The 15,478-nt window shown below is 51.4% G+C and overlaps 1 long non-coding RNA gene across 1 annotated transcript in view; it reads left to right on the top strand.

Annotated features, from left to right (window-relative positions):
• The window catches only part of LOC115895493, a 38,853-nt gene that overhangs the window by 7,973 nt on the left and 15,402 nt on the right, over nt 1-15,478 (top strand). The window lies entirely within an intron of this gene.

Below are 15,478 nucleotides of genomic sequence, written 5' to 3'. Positions count from 1 at the left end.
GGGGCATAGCTCTGCACCTCCCCCTCGGCTGGTTTTGTGTGGGGTTGGAAACAAAATAAAGAACCTGTTTATATACTTTTCCTAGACAAGAGCAAGAGTCCAGAAAGGGTTGGGATGTCTGATTAGAAAGTATTTCTGTTTTCGTGGAAATGCTAAACCCCTAGAGTGATAGAGGAAGTCCCATGTGAAAGGTTTTGATCCACGTAGAAGATGAATTGTAAAGCTCACAGCGCCTCTTTCCCTGCATGCTTGAAGTTCTCGGTTTAGACAAAATCAGTTTCCTCCTTGGCCAGTGAGTAAGACCGGATGATCTTTAAATTCCCTCCAGCTCTCACATCCAGTGACTAATCAATAAATAATCAATAAATAATCAATAAATTTAAGTGCTAACTTAAATTAAACAAAACCAGTTGCCTGTAATCCTAGCACTTTGGGAGGCCCAGGTGAGTGATCAGTTGATGTCAGGAGTTTGAGACCATCCTGGCCAACATGGTGAAACCCCATCTCTACTAAAAAAAAAAAAAAAAAAAAAAAATTAGCCAGATGTGATGGTGGGTGCCTGTCATCTCAGTTACTCAGGAGGCTGGGTCAGCAGAATTACTTGAACCCGGGAGGCGGAGGTTTCAGTGAGCCAAGATTGCGCCACTGCACTCCAGCCTGGGCAACAGAGCTAGACTCCGTCTCAAAAAAAACCCCAAAAAACAAAACCCAGTTGATACAACTCCCTCTACAAGGCCTGCTTGCCGCATTTTGTCTATTTTATCTATTTCTCTATTAATTATAGTTTATTTGCCTATTCTATTTTAAAAGATCTTGATATCAAGGAATTTGACTTCCTCTTTTACAAAACATTTCTTTATTTTTAATAGACAAAAATTGTGTACGGTTATTGTGTACAACATGTTTGGAAAGAGGTATACATTGTGGACCATTGAGCTATCTTTGTTTTTTTTTTTTTTTTTGAGACGGAGTCTCACTCTGTCACCCAGGCTGGAGTGCAGCGGCCTGGGACTACAGGCGCCTGCCACCACGCCCGGCTAATTTTTTGTATTTTTAGTAGAGACAGGGTTTCACCGTGTTAGCCGGGATGGTCTCGATCTCCTGACCTTGTGATCCGCCTGCCTCGGCCTCCCAAAGTCCTGGTATTACAGGCGTGAGCCACCGTGCCCAGCCTTGCATCGAGCTATTCATGTATGCATTACCTTACATACTTATTCTTTTGTGATGAGAACACTCAAACTCTTTTCTCTTAGCAATTTTCAGGAACACGATACATTGTTACTAAGCACAGTCACCGTGTTGTAACAGCTCTCAGCAACTTATTCCTCCTATTACTGAAATTGTGATTCCTTTGACCAACATCTCCTCACCACCCCATTTCATCTCTTGTAAGACGATAGTGAGCATCTCTCCATGAAGTACACAATGAAGAATAAATATGTGTGTAGAGAGGTGAGTGCAGCAAGTCCAGTCTGTAACGCGTGTGATCTGACAACTGTCTCATGCTAAGGGGCTGGCTGTCCTGTACAGCAGTTCAGCACACGGGGTGCATATCCCACGCACAGCTGTGATGGGGTGCTTTTCCCTGCGGAGCATGACCCGTCTGTCTTCAGTGCGTTTTAGTAGGAAGGGCTTTGAGTGAGGTGACAGGACCCTTGGCTTAGTCCCTGATGAACCCCTAAATAGCTGTGTGGCCTCTGAGCCTCAGCGTCTTCCTCTGCAACACCGGGGGGTTGAATCAAGCCACATGTAAGGAGCCCAAACTCCTGGGCTGCCCCAGAGCCCCACTGTCACACACCCCAACACATTTGTGGACCTTCAACCTCCACCTTCCCAGCCTGGCCCCTGGTCTTGAACACACGCTGGCAGGGACTGGTGGCTGAAGCAGGAGCTGGGAGGAGGGGAGAGAAGCTCCAGGATGGGCAGGCGGAGCCAGGTAAAAACCAACTCTGGAGTCTCCCAACCCGAGACTGAGGGTGGGAGCAGGTGAAGTAAAGAAAGGCACCCTCACCCTGGGATTTCTGAAAGCAGCAGAAACAGAACAACTGTCTTACGTGGGGCTCACACGTGTTTGAAAATGTTCTTTTATTGCCTTTGGGGCTCACGTGTTTGCAAATACTCTTGGGGCTTATGTGTTTGAAAATACTCTTTTATTACTTTTCCATTAAAAAGTAATAGATGAGGTTGGGCGCAGTGGCTCATGCCTGTAGTTCCAGCACTTTGGGAGGCCGAGGCGGGCGGATCACCTGAGGTCAGGAGTTTGAGACCAGCCTGGTGAACACGGTAAAACCCCATCTCTACTAAAAATACAAAAATTAGCCAGGCGTGGTGGTGGGCGCCTGTCATCCTAGAATGTGGGGAGGCTGAGGCACGATAATTGTTTGAACCTGGGAGGAGGAGATTTCAGTGAGCTGAGATCGCACCACTGCACTCCAGCCTGGGCGTCAGAGCAAGACTCTGTCTCAGGAAAAAAAAAAAAAAAAAAAAAAGGAAAAAAAGTAATAGATGATAATAGATGAGTCTTGTAAGATGAAAAAATTCTGGAGATCTGTTGCAGAACAATGTGAATATGTTTAATGCTGCTGACCTGTACATGTAAAAATGGTTAAGATTTTATGAGACATATATATAGATATATATGAGATACATAATATAATAACATATTATATTATATGTAATTATTTTTTTGAGACGGAATTATGCTCTTGTTGCCCAGGCTGGAGTGCCATGGCGTGATTTTAGCTCACCACAATCAATCCACAGGGGTAAAAACAGCTTAAAAAAATGCCCATCCACCTCTGGGACTTCTGCCCTTCACCTCTGAAAAGACCCTCACCCACTTCCCTCCCCTCCTCCTGGCCCCTTCCCCATCTCTGGATCTTTTGGATCTGCTCATCTTTCTTCCTGCCCTTCCTGCCACCAGCTGAACTGTTGCATAATGAACAGCTGCCAGCAAAGATATCTAAAACTGTGCTGCACTTTCTCAGTTAAAAGCACAAATGGAATGTTCATTCCTTTTTTTTTTTTTTTTTTTTTTGAGACGGAGTCTCGCTCTGTCGCCCAGGCTGGAGTGCAGTGGCCGGATCTCAGCTCACTGCAAGCTCTGCCTCCCAGGTTTACGCCATTCTCCTGCCTCAACCTCCCGAGTAGCTGGGACTACAGGCGCCCGCCACCTCGCCCGACTAGTTTTTTGTATTTTTTTAGTAGAGACGGGGTTTCACCGTGTTAGCCGGGATGGTCTCAATCTCCTGACCTTGTGATCCGCCCGTCTCGGCTGCCCAAAGTGCTGGGATTACAGGCTTGAGCCACCGCGCCCGGCCTCATTCTTTTTTTAAGCTGTTTTTACCCCTGTGGATTGGATTAAATCAACTTGATCTTCACTGTCTGCACCTCCAGGCTAGGATGAGCCCATGTGCTCTTTTTCAGGTCCCAGGTCCCAGATTCCAGGTGGGCAGGACATCCCACCTCCTGTCTGTACCTGTCATGCGTGTCCGTGTGAAGAGACCACCAAACAGGCTTTGTGTGAGCAACATGGCTGTTTATTTCACCTGGGTGCAGGTGGGCTGAGTCCGAAAAGAGAGTCAGTGAAGGGAGATAAGGGTGGGGCTGTTTTATAGGATTTGGGTAGGTAAAGGAAAATTACAGTGAAAGGGGGGTTGTTCTCTGGCAGGCAGGAGTGGGAGTCACAAGGTGCTCAGTGGGGGAGCTTTTTGAGCCAGGAAAAGGACTTTCACATGGTAATGTCATCACTTCAGGCAAGGACCAGCCATTTTCACTTTTTTTGTGGTGGAATGTCATCAGTTACAGCGGGGCAGGGCATTTGCACTTCTTTTGTGATTCTTCAGTTACGTGCAAGTCACAGGAGATGTGAGGGCTTGGCTTGGGCTCTCAGAGGCCTGACGGTACCCACCACAGCCTCTGCACTCACCAAGCCCTGCCCCAGCAGAGGATCCCGCCTTTCACATTCAGAAGTCCCACCTCCGGTACTAGAATGTAGGTTCCTGATGGTTAAAGAGGACACTTCCTGCATGTTGTGCATAAGACTCAGCGTGTTACTTCCTATGCCAATGCCCTTAGCGAATGATTGTGAATGGAAAGACTAGCACGGCAGAAAACTTGCTGTGCAGGACTTTCCCTTTCTGAGAGGAGGACCCGGAATATTATGATGGGAATAAGGAAAAATTGAATAATGCCTGCCTTAGCAAAGCGGCTCTCTCTAGGCCTTTCTCAGAGTTTAACATATTATAAATTAGGATGGCATTAAAAAATAGAGTCAGAATGGTTTGCACCTGATTATGATGGGCCAGGTGTTTGCCTGGATTCCATTTCTAGGCAGTCCCCGCCAGTCTAGCTAGGAACCGACCTTTGTAGCGAGTACTAGCCTTGGTCCTGAGTGCTTGGAAGGAAGGGTAGTAGGGGGCGGGGAGGTGGCTGGCTGGGTCCCCCCGGCCTTTCTCTTGGACAAGCCTGCAACTCGTCCTCTCTCAGGCTCCAGGGCAGGGCAGGCACCGTCTCTAGCTAACAGCCTTGCTGGCAAAGCTACTGTGATCATGTAGGTAAAAAACGCCTTGTCAACCGCAAACTTCCAGACTAAAGTCCCGTGAAATTCTTACCGTCTGTTCTGGACAGTGGCGCGAGGGCTATTTGGAGCGTTGAACTCAGTGTGAGCCCAGCACGCGCCGCCCCAGCTGTCTCAGCTGCACCCAGGAATCCTGCGGCGGCCACTCCCCGCTCCAGCTGGCCCCGTGATGCAGAAAACATTTTCCCCACCCATCCCAGCAACGCTCGCCCTTCCTAACTAAGTCACATTTGTGCCTGACTCCCAATAGTGCGCTTCACGCCCACGCGTGGAATCCAGGGAGAAACCAGCAGATCCGCGCTTGTGGCCCGTGCCTGGCCCGGGCACCTCTCGCGACCGCGGTCCTGTCCAGGGCGGACATCGTCCACTGCCTTACCGATGAGGGAGCCGAGCCTGGGAGAGGCCAAGAGACGTGCCCGGGCGCACACTCGGCCCCCAGCTGCTTGCCGTGGAAACGGGGCCCCGGAGGTCCGGGGGGTCTGCTCCGCGGGGTGCCCGGGCCTGCAGGTGCAGCGGACTCGCTCAGAACCAGATCAGCGGGAGGGACCCCGCTGTCCAGCGCCCATTCCTGGGCGGGGAGTTCTGCCCCGGGAGACACGGGGCCACCGAGCTTTCCTCGTGGGATGAGGTTTTTCCCCCGGGGCGCCCCTCCGCCCTCGCCTGCGCGCCTGGCTTCTGCTGGGAGGAGCGGCTGGGTCGGCAGCTCGGGCTGGCCCCGGCCTTTCCCTGGGCGCCTGCGTCGGGGCAGCAGCCGGCCAAGGAGTGCCCTGCAGGGGTCGCGGCGGGAGCGGGGACGCGCGCCCTGCCCGCGCCGGCTGTTCCGGGGACGCCGGGATGTGGAGCGGGGACGCCTCTGCGCCATCGCCGGGGGCGGCGCGGGGAGCTCGGTCCTCCTCCAGCTTCGGCGCAGGCGGCGGGAGCTCCGCGCACCGTGTGACGCTGCCCATTCGGGCCGAGCCGGTGCTGCTCACCCGGCTGCCAGCGCTGACCCTGCGCGAGCGCTCGCGGCCACCTGCGTCCAAAGGAGGCCTCGACGGCGTTGCCATAGGGCAGCCCTGCGGGCCTCGAGCTCACCTGGAGGAAGCGCAGCGCAGTCAGGAGGCCGCTCCCTCCGGAAACCCGGCAACCCCGGTCCCCAAGCGGCAGCGCAGCCTCCAGAGCTGTGGTTAAAGGAAGGGCTTGACCGGGATCGTGCCTGTCATCCAGCGCTTTGGGAGGCTGAGGCAGGAAGATCACTTAAGGCCAGGAGTTCAAGACCAGCCTGGGCATCATAATGAGATCCCCATATCTGAAATATATACATATATATTTAAATATAAAAATATATATATATATATTTTAAAGAAAGGCTGCATTCACAGTTCCCTGGGAGGGAGGAAGCATTTAAAAAAATCAATCAATAGGCCGGGTGTGGTGGCTCACGCCTGTAATCCCAGCACTTTGGGAGGCCGAGGCGGGCGGATCACCTGAGGTCAGGAGTTTGAGATCAGCCTGGCCAACATGGTGAAATCCCATCTCTACTAAAAATACAAAAATTAACCAGCCCTGGTGGCAGGTGCCTGTAATCCCAGCTGCTTGGGAGGCTGAGGCATGAGAATCGCTTGAACCCGAGAGGCAGAGGTTGCAGCAAGCTGAGATTGCACCACTGCACTCCATACCACTGCACTGCAGCCTCGGGGATAGAGCGAGACTCTGTCTCAGAAAAAAAAAAAAAAATCAATCAATCAATAAAAACCCCTTTCATTATAGAACATTAAAAACATATCCAAATCAGAGACTAGAATAATGAAAGCTCATGTATCCATCACCCAACTTCATTTGAAACAGATCTTTTTTTTTTTTTTTTTTTTGAGACGGAGTGTCTGGCTCTGCTGCCCAGGCTGGAGTGCAGTGGCCGGCTCTCAGCTCACTGCAAGCTCCGCCTCCCGGGTTCATGCCATTCTCCTGCCTCAGCCTCCCGAGTAGCTGGGACTACAGGTGCCTGCCAGGTCGCCCGGCTAGTTTTTTGTATTTTTAGTAGAGACGGGGTTTCACCATGTTAGCCAGGATGGTCTTGATCTCCTGACCTCGTGATCCGCCCGTCTCGGCCTCCCAAAGTGCTGGGATTACAGGCTTGAGCCACCGCGCCCAGCCTTGAAACAGATCTTAACAACTGTGCCTGTTTCTTAAAGAAAAGACACAGAAGGGTGTGGTAGTATCTGGTTTATAGTAAATATTTTCATACACTCTTTTCAGGAAAAAGTGGGCAAATAAATGGGTCAAATATTTTGAAGATACTATATTGAACTACTCTCAGCCCTTTCTTTCTCCTTAATGTGAAAATTAAAGGGTGTACTTCCCAAGCATCTGTGCTTGCTCTATGCCCAGCCCCATCCAGGCTCCAAGCTCTTTATTTTTATTTTTATTTTTATTTAGTGATGGGAGTTTTGCCATGTTGCCCAGGCTGGCCTCCACCTCCTGGGCTCAAGTGATCTTCCCACTTCAGCTTCCCTAGTAGCTGAGATTACAAGTGCATACCACCATGTCCGGCCCCATTTTAAAATTAGAGTGAATATGCAAAGCTTGAAATAGACCATTTGGCCAGGCGTGGTGGCTCACACCTGTAATCCCAGCACTTTGGGAGGCTGAGGTGGATGGATCACCCGAGGTCAGAAGTTCGAGACCAGCCCGGCCAACATAGTGAAACCCCATCTCTACTAAAAATACAAAAAAATTAGCCGGGTGTGGTGGGGCATGCCTATGGTCCCAGCTACTTAGGAGACTGAGGCAGGAGAATTGCTTGAACCTGGAAGGTGGAGGTTGCAGTGAGCCAAGATCATGCCTCTGCCTTCCAGCATGAGTGACAGAGTGAGACTGTCAAGAAAAAAATAAAAAGAGAAAAGAAAATAGCCAATTTGCCTTTTCAGTTTTGACTCCGCAGCCTGCCCATTGAGGCCCAGCTAGTCTTACTCTAGCTCCCAGCTTGCCAGACACATCAGTTAATTCTTTATGCCACTTAGGAGATATCAGGGAGCAAATAAAAAGTTTATGGAGTAAAAAATCTAATGCAATTCCAGGTTTACATATTTTGTTGCATTATACAACACTTTTTATTTATTTATTTATTTATTTATTTATTTTTAATTATTTTTATTTTTTTTTTTTTTGAGACAGAGTCTCACTCCGTCGCCCAGGCTGGAGTGCAGTGGCCGGATCTCAGCTCACTGCAAGCTCTGCCTCCCGGGTTCACACCATTCTCCTGCCTCAGCCTCCCGAGTAGCTGGGACTACAGGCGCCGCCACCTCGCCCAGCTATTTTTTTTTTTTTTTTTTTTTGTATTTTTTTAGTAGAGACAGGGTTTCACCCTGTTAGCCAGGATGGTCTCGATCTCCTGACCTCGTGATCCACCCGTCTCGGCCTCCCAAAGTGCTGGGATTACAGGCTTGAGCCACTGCGCCCGGCTTTTTATTTATTTTGTTTGAGAGTTAAGGGTCTCTCTATGTTGCCCAGGCTGGTCTTGAACTCCCGGCCTCAAGTGATCCTCCCATCTCAGCCTCCTGAGTAGACTTCAGGCTCTCCAGTGGTTGAATTGAATAAGATGATGTAGACAATGGCACTCCAGAGGCCTGGCTGACCCAGCACGCCTGAGGAGGCACCTGTGGCAACGGTCTCTCCCAGTCCCGGAGGGGAAGAGGACCGGATGGGTTTGTCTTCTCTGCACCCCCAGGATTTTAGAGGTGGCTTTCAGAGAGATCCCAAGGCTGATCACAAGGGGACCATCAGGGTTGCCCCAAGGCCAGCCCTGCCTCCCCAGGGGACCCCCCCCAGGTGGCACCCATGCTAACATCCCCTGTTCAACAGCTGCACCCAGGCTGCCTCCCTGAGCCTCCTGGAGTGACCACTCTGAAGGGGCTCCTTACCTTTGTCGTGGTCTTGTTGAAAGATTGTATTGTTATTTAACATTTCTGCTTCACACTGACAGAGGCTGCAGGGAAATAAAAGAAGCGAAAGAAAGAAGTACACCCTGCAGGATTGGGGCGGGTTCAGGGCAGAGCATTGGAAAGCCCCATTTGTGGACTTGAGAGGTCTCTACATGTTGGCTTGTGGAGGAAGTGGGGTGGGGCCCTTTTGGGGAGATGCTGGATCAAGCACAAAAGGCACTGCCCTGCGGTAGGGAAGCTGGACAGGAGGGATTTAAAAAAAAAAAAAAGTAACTCAAGAGGACAGAATTATAACCTGTGGGTAGAAGTTTTAGGGACCCAGATATTTGGCTAAACACCCCCCCAGAATTAGCTGGGCCTGGTGGACCTGTAGTCCCAGCTACTTGGGAGGCTGAGGTGGGAGAATCTCTTGAGCCTGGGAGGTCAAGACTACAGTGAGTTGTGATCATGCCACTGCGCTCCAACCTGGGCAACAAAGCAAGACTTTGCCTTAAAAAAATAAAATACACCCTAACACAGACAAAACTGCACAAGTTGAATGAGCTCCTGTTGCAGCAGCTGCCATGTCTAAGTGTTCCAGCCAAGGATGGTGAACAGCACGGGGGTCTTGAGGAGGAGGGTGTCTGTGCACATTCCTAACATCTGACACTCAGCTCCCAACCCTGGCGCATTTTATCCTTTGAGGAGATGATTTTTTCCTAAAGTAAATTATCATTTGGAGTAAATCCTAAGTCAAAGCATGACTCCTAATTCTTCTGTTAGGTATAGGAGTGAGTCGAACCTTTCAGGTTTTTATTTTGTTTGTGTGGCGGGTGAGCAGTGACCCACTGGGCCAGTGGTGTGGTGGTAAAATAATTTACCAGGACAGCTGTAGGTAAAGAAGAGAAGATTTATTAGAGAAAGTAGGAAAATGTGTTGCAAGGTTGTAGTGGGCGGAATCAGCAGAAGAGGAGCTGCCTGCCAGGACACCAAGGCCGGCTGGGGAGTTTACAGAATGGAACTTGGGCTGATTGATAACTAACTTCCATTTTCCTATCTGCCTAGGTGTTTGATAAATTGAGGTGTTTGTTGATAAGCAGGAAGTTTGTGAGCTCTGTGCGTTTTCTGCTCGGGAGGGCCACATGTCCTGGGCCATAAAGGAAAACAGACCCACAGCATGCGGCTTCATCTCTTTGTTTATCCTTCCTGGACCATGGAGGAAGGCAGACCCATCGCTCATCTGCTTTATCTCTGCTTTCACCTGGTCCCGCCAGCCTGGCTCCTTTTTCCTAATTAGGACTCCGCAGTTTGCATGGTTTCCTTTTTTGTTTTTAAAAAAAAGAGATAGAGTCTCACTCTGTCACCCAGGCTGGAGTACAGTGGTGTGGTCATCACTCACTGCAGCCTCGACCTCCTGGGCTCAAGTGATCCTCCTGCCTCAGCCTCCCAAAGTACTGGGATTACAGGTGTGAGTCACACAGATGAAGACAGCCTTTGTAAGTCTGAGGTCTAAGCACATACCACTGAGGCAGGTGTTGGTGTATGGCTTGAAAGTGATCCTGCCTTCGTTGTCTTCCCACATGTCATTCCCATGAGCTGTGTGTACAGATATGTGACTGTGGGGGCTGGACAGCTGCAGGCTGGAGCCCGGGAAGAGCTGATGTCGCAGCGCCACCCGCAGGGCCGTCTGCGGGCAGAATTCTTTCTCTGAGGGAATGTTGGTCTTTTCTCTTAAGGCCTTCAATCCACTGGATGAGGCCACTCCCTAATGGGCAACCTGGAGGTCGTCTGCTTTAGGTAAAGTCCACGGCTTTAAACGTTAGTCTCATCTTCAGAAATACCTTTCACAGCAGCATCAGGATTGGGGTTTCACCAGAAACTCAGTGCCGTGGCCTGGCCAAGCGGACTCATCAAGTTACCATCACAAACAGTGAACGTCACAATGGCTGGGTGCGTGGGGGGCTGTGGAAAAAACACTGCTTTTTCTCTCCACTCTCACTCTCCATACAGAATATTTCACCTCAGGTCACCGAAACATGTGGGATTTCTCTCCACAGGCAACCCATTCTCTAGCAGACACCAGCTGGGTGTCCTCTCATTCAATTCCACTCTGACAGTGTCCTCTTGGAGATGGCATCGAACACCACAGGCTGAGGGCTCAGACCTCAAGGCTGCCCTCACTTTTCATGCCCATTGCACGCCCCAAGCTGTGACAAATCTCAGTTCCCCTGATCCCCAGCTTAAAGGTGGTTAATTTGCTAGGGTAGCTCACAGAACTCAGGGAAACACTTTATATATGTTTACCCTTGTATTATGAAGGATATTACAAAGGATACAGATGAAGACACTCACGGGGAAGGCATGTGGGGCAGGGCATGGAGCTTCCGTGGCCTCCTTGGACACCACAATCTCAGAGCCTCTACGTGTTCTCTCTGGAAGCTCCCCAAGCCCTGTAGCTTGGGGATTTTTCTGGAGGCTTCATTACATAGGCATAATTAATGACCTCACTGGCCACTGGTGACCAACTCAACCTTCAGCTCCTCTCCCTTCCCCAGAGGTTGGGGGATGCAGCTGAAAGTCCTGACTCACTAATCACAGGGCTGGTTTCCCTGGCCAACCAGCCCCCATCCTGAGGTCATGCAGGAGCCCACCAAGAGTTTCCTCAAAAGATGCTCCTGGCCGGGTGCGGGGGCTCATGCCTGTCATCCCAGCCCTTTGGGAAGCCAAGGCAGGTGGATTGCTTGAGCCCAGGAATTTGAGATCAGCCTGGACAGCATAAGGAGACTTCATCTCTACGAAAACAAAAATGATTAGCCGGGCGTGGTGGCGTGCAGCTGTAGTCGCAGCTACACAGGAGGCTGAGGTGGGAGGATCACTTGAGCCCAGGAAGCTGCAGTGAGCTGTGATCACACCACTACACTCCAGCCTGGGTGACAGAGCGAGATGCTGTCTTGAAAAAAAAAAAAAAAAAGATGCCCCCATAACCTAGGAAATTCCAAAGGATTTAGGAGCTCTGTGTCAGCCATTCCTATCACTCAGGAGATGACAGATTTTAGGACATCTATGTCAGGAATGGGGGCAGAGGCCACATATGTATTTTTTATTATATCAAAATATCACAGGGGTCCTGGTGCCCTGGTGCCCTGGCCTGGGCTTGGAGTGGCAGGGAGAACCCGGCTCCCAGCAGTGGTAGCCTGAAGATGTGTCACAGGTGGGCTGCGGGAGTTGCTGCAGTGACCTTCACAGACTGGCCTCCAACAGTCACAGCCAGTGGGCACCTCAGGCGAGGCCTGGGTGGAACACAACTCGCCATAGTCAGAGAGTATCCCCCAGTGCCTTGGCACATGAGCCCCTGGGGCATGAAGTAGAGGAGACCACTCAGTGGAGTGGAGGCTCAGAATAAAAGGCACTGCACTGACCATCAGATTTTTAAAGCAATAGCTCATGCCCATAATCCCAGTCCTTTGGGAGGCTGAGGTGGGAGGATTACTTGTGTCCAGGAGTTGGAGAGCAGCCTGGGCAACATAGTAAGATCCTGTTGCTACAAAAAAAAAAAAAAAAAAAAAACTTAAAAAAAAAAAGAAGATGATGAGCTGGGTGTGGTGGTGTGCGCCTATAGTGTCAACTCCTTGGGAGGCAGAGGTGGAAGCTACATTTAAAAAAATGTTATGTTGGCTGGGCATGGTGGCTCATGCCTATAATCCCAGCACTTTGGGAGGCCAAGGCGGGTGGATCACCTGAGGTCAGGAGTTCGAGACCAGCCTGGCCAACATGGTGAAACCCCAAAAACACAAAAATTAGCTGGGTGTGGTGACCTGTAATCCCAGCTATTCAGGAGGCTGAGGCAGGAGAATCGCTTGAACCCAGGAGGCAGACGTTGCAGTGAGCCAAGATCACACCATTGCGCTCTAGCCTGGGCGACAAGAGCGAAACTCCATCTCAAAAAAAAAAAAAAAAAAAGTTATGTTGATTTTGCCACAATACAACAAAATCTTGGGGAAGAAAGATCTGTCCTCCTGGCCCACTGGGTCCGGCTGTCAGATCTGGAGGGCGGGCAGGTAGCCCCATGGCCTTCACTGCTGGAGAGGGCCTGGCAATTGTAGCCAGGAACAGCCGTCCCCGTGGAGTTGGTGGTAGGGAAAGGTGCTGCCACAGTTTTTCTTTCCCTACAGTGGGAGCCAGGAAACCCTGCGTGGGGACAGTGCCTTCCTGGGTGGAGGTCGACCCCCACGTGTGTCTTGATGAGCAGCCCCCACCTCATCACATGAGGAGAAAGGAGAACTTCCTTTGGGGAACTGGACCCCAGTTTTAGAATCCTGGTCCTTAAGAGGCCTACGCCATGGCTTTGAGCTGGGTCCTGACCTGGCGGGTGGCAACGCCTTCCTTGTGGTACAGGAGAAGGGCAAGCTGTGGTCGGCCGGCTGAAAAGTGCTGGCTGGAAGACGGGCCGTGTTTACATTTTTAAAATCTGGGCCAAGAAAATCTGTCTGGGAATGGAGTTCCTGGGCCAAGTTGATTGGATCCTGATTTTATGGATGAAGACAGCGGCTTGGGCTGCAAAGTCTGGTCACTGTAGGTGATTTTAGCCAGAGTCTGTCTCTGGCCATGAGGTCATGGCTCTTAGAGCATTTCATTCTGATGTCCTCAATGTCCTCAGTTCATCCCAGGCCTGCACCCTGTTCCCTGCTCCTGGCAGAAAGCCCTCCTTGAATCTAGCCTGGGGATGGTGTGGTGGAAACACACCGGGACATGTGTGTGGGGGATGCTCATGGCAGCTACCTGTGTTTGTGCGCCTGAAACGGGGGACACAGGAGTGACGTCCAGGCCCGTGCAGTGACTGCAGGAGTGGGGAACCTGGGCTCATGGGAACCATTTGTTTTTTTCTGAAATGTGATTCTAGAAGTGAGTAATTTCCAATTTGAGCTCTTCAGCTTGGCCCCATCAAAGACACACAGACGGACACTCAGCCCCTGAACAGGACACGCTCCACCCCGGGGAATTCAGCTGAAGGCTTAGGTAGTGGTGGTGTCCAGGCCCCGCAGAATCCAGGCCCCAGAGCCCGCCGGAGCACCGTGGCTCCCCCCGCCCGCCCCCACCCGCACGGGGCACATCCTGGTGTGAGCAGCAGCTAAATGCAGATGATAGAGAAACTCAAATGAGAACAAGAACGTGTCACGTGGAGTGCCCGTCATCTAATCAGAACCAGTGACAAGAGAGAGCCACGTGGCACAGGGGACAGGGAGGAGGGGCCGCAGCTCCTTCAGAAGTTCCCAAATGCCCAGGGGTCCTTCCGAATTCCCTCCCCCTTCCTATGGGGAGAAGGCCAGGCCTGTCCCTTCCTCAGTTCCTCCCTTCAAACAGGTTGGGCCCCACCATCTGGACGCAGGCCTAGGGCCTCCCAGCGAGTGAGGGCAGTGGCTGAGTCAACGGGATCAGGCACTGGAGTGAAAATTCCTTTTTTGGAAGCCAGGCAGTCACTGCCCAGGCTGGTGGAATCCTTGGGAAGTGACGCAAGCCCAGAGTCAGTGAGAGGCAGGAGTGAGCGCCCCTCGGCCAGGCCAGCCACACGCCTGGCTGCAGCCCTCCTCCTCACCTTCTCTCCTGCTGGCCCGAGGGGGCAGGGCTGTCAGGAGCTCCTTATATAGGAAATGTTTTGAAATCACAGCAGACGGCTGTCTCAACAGTCCTTGTAACCCTCGCTCTACCAGCAGCAGCAGCTCATTCTGGAAGGAAAGAAGGAACAATACTGGAAGTGCCTGTTTTTTGTGATGTGAAAGCAGAGCCTGTGCTTCGAGGAACGCCAGCTCCTTTCCTTTCGTCTGTCCTGCTGTGGGGCCTGGCCCAGCTTCTGCAAGAACTGGCTCAGACACAGTGAGAGCCCAGGACTCAGGCAGACGCTGGTCACGGGGCCCCTCAAAGGGGACTGCAAACTGTCCGTGAAGGGAGGACTGTCTAGGCCGGGAACGGCTGAGCAGCCGCTGGGAGCCCCGGGAACGGGGTAGGGGAGGGGGGAGTTTTTCTTCCTCTAGGGTTCCAGGACACACTGTGGTGTCTTTCCATGGCCAGAGCTGATGGCTAGGGAAGGAAAAGGACTCCCAGGCATCATTTCTTAATCGGGAAAGATTTTTCTCCTAGCATCTGCTAGAGCCACCAGCTGCTATGTCTGCAGCATGAGGTGTAAACCAGGGCATCCGATGAGGGGACAAGGTGTAGCCCAGAGCTTCCCGCTTCGAGGCCTCAGGTCTGCTCTTGCTTCCATATGAGGGGGTCCCCCCTCCCCAGCCAGGAGGATTTCTTGAGTCTAGGAGTTCGAGACCAGTCTGAGCAACATAGCAAGACCCCATCTCTACAGAAATTAAAAAACTAGGCGTGATGGCATACACTTGTAATGTCAGCTACTCAGGAGGCTGAGGTGGGAGGATGGCTTGAGCCCAGGGAGGTCGAGGTGGCAGTGAGCCGAGATCACCCTGCTGTACTCCAGCCTGGGTGACAGAGCTAGACCCTGTCTCAAAAAAAAAAAAAAAAAAAAAAAAAAAAAAGGCCGGGCGCGGTGGCTCAAGCCTGTAATCCCAGCACTTTGGGAGGCCGAGGCGGGCGGATCACGAGGTCAGGAGATCGAGACCATCCTGGCTAACACTGTGAAACCCCGTCTCTACTAAAAAATACAAAAAACTAGCCAGGCGAGGTGGCGGGCGCCTGTAGTCCCAGCTCCTCGGGAGGCTGAGGCAGGAGAATGGCGGTAACCCCGGGAGGCGGAGCTTGCAGTGAGCTGAGATCCGGCCACTGCACTCCTGCCTGGGCGACAGAGCGAGACTCCGTCTCAAAAAAAAAAAAAAAAAAAAAGGCTGAAAAAGTAAAGTCCTTTCATTCTCACAAGTAGAAAGTAAAAAAGTCCTTGCAGACCTCCAAAATTTGAGTCCTTCAGTATGAGGGCTCCTTTGAGCCCACTAAAGGTTCGTATGTGAAAAAAACATACAGCAACATTTTGCAGCTTGTTATT

The sequence above is a fragment of the Rhinopithecus roxellana genome, chromosome 21, assembly GCF_007565055.1.
Source record: "Rhinopithecus roxellana isolate Shanxi Qingling chromosome 21, ASM756505v1, whole genome shotgun sequence".
Taxonomy (NCBI): domain Eukaryota; kingdom Metazoa; phylum Chordata; class Mammalia; order Primates; family Cercopithecidae; genus Rhinopithecus; species Rhinopithecus roxellana.
This window is presented reverse-complemented; position numbering and strand designations above follow the sequence as displayed.